The sequence below is a fragment of the Octopus bimaculoides genome, chromosome 11 (genome assembly GCF_001194135.2).
Source record: "Octopus bimaculoides isolate UCB-OBI-ISO-001 chromosome 11, ASM119413v2, whole genome shotgun sequence".
Lineage (NCBI taxonomy): Eukaryota > Metazoa > Mollusca > Cephalopoda > Octopoda > Octopodidae > Octopus > Octopus bimaculoides.
In genome coordinates, this window is record NC_068991.1 from 60,202,761 (window position 1) to 60,204,660 (window position 1,900).

The following is a 1,900-nucleotide window of genomic DNA, read 5'->3' on the forward strand; positions in this document are numbered from 1 at the left end:
TATATATGAATGTTAGATCCAGGGATCGAGATGTAGGAAGAAAGTTAGCTTCAAGCGATTCGTAGTAAACATATAAAAAACACAACTTTCAAGGACAATAGTGGTTTATTGAGACAAAAGGTTCTTTATCGAAGTACGATAAACTGAAAACAGTTCGTTTTATATTTCACGGTAGGCGACCAGGGTTGCCGGGTGTACGAATAAGAATACAAAAGTTACGGAATGGGGTAGATAAGATCCGAGCAACATATGCTTCATAGCGAACGTAACCTCAGAAGTGGCAAATATCCAAGTGAGGTGTATACCGTAGGCTACTCTTCTGGCTAAGAATATCTTGATTAAATGAAAGTTTACATTGCCTCAAGGAGGTTAACGCATGGAAGATTCAATCATAATCTGATATGTGTGTATGTATGTATGTATGTATGTATGTATCTGTATGTGTGTGTACACGTATGCGCGCGCGCGCGTGCGTGTGTGTGTATGCTGAACTATTGAGAAATCTACAGCTACTCTATCCAGATTACAAGTTCAGCTTTATGCCTGTAATTATTGGTGTTCTAGGATACGTGACACACTACCTAAGTACCAGTCATGACAAATTGGGCTTCTCAAAACCATAAAAGGAGAAAGTTGATTTGAACGACTACAGATCCAAGCCATCACTAGAACTATAAGAATTTGTAAACTAGAAGTTTATCATTTAAATATATATTTGCTTGTCTAGACATGCAAATATATCCATTAGAATACATACATAAAGCAAAACATACAAATCTGCACATGAACTGATTCCAAATACTGCACACGTACATACATAGATGCAAAAATACCCAGTTGCTGAAATTCCAATGAAGGAATCTTGGAAACCGGCTCTTTCTCTATTGGAAAGAAATCGTGAAATAAAACTGAATAATCACACACTCACTCACACACACACATACACATACACATACATACACACACACACACATATCGGGCTCATTTTCCTTGCGTGGAACCTCGGGCAGGTTTTGTCTACCAGTCTCGGGACGAACAAAACCTTGTGAGCGGATCTGGTACACAGAAACTGAAAAAAGCCGTCGTATATACGTACATATATACCATTAGTTTCATGTTAAGGAAGCTCTTAACAGTTATCAAACCTATCGCATCGAACATCAGTGTTAGTCTCCATTTTGGATTAAAACATGAAAGTCACGTAAAATCACGATAAAAATCACGTGAGATTTTTGGGTAACCAAAAACAAGACAACAGGAAAAAACCTCTGGGATGATCATCTCCCTGGGGTTCGACTTTTGGAAAAATTCAATTCATTCGAATTTTTCTCACTCATATAGATACTTACACATACCTGCATAAAAATTTTACAATTGTAAAATTTGTGCACTTCATAGTTCATACTTACACATGTATGCCCTTCGTTGCCGAATGTTTATCCCATGTTTTGACGTTAAAAGTTTACAGCTTGTTATAATTGCGTATACTATGAGTTTGTGTATATTCTATAAGTTTATGTGTATATTCATATATTTTTCCAGTCTATGTATCATGTGCTTTGTGCATATGAATACATTCACATACATGTGCTTGTACACACACATAGAAGCACGCACGCACGCACCCAGACACGCATGAACGCACGCACGTACACACACATATACACATGCAGATACACACATGCTGCACTCATCCAACAACACACGTGTATATGCATACATAAAAACTGCACGTATTATACGCATTTTTGAGTATATGATCGTGGAGTTTCACGTATGTTATTCATATTTTTACACATATTTTGTGGAATTTCCTGTAACTTGCACATATTCTTTATAAGTTTTTTTCACATATTAATATATATATATATATATATATATATATATATATATATATATA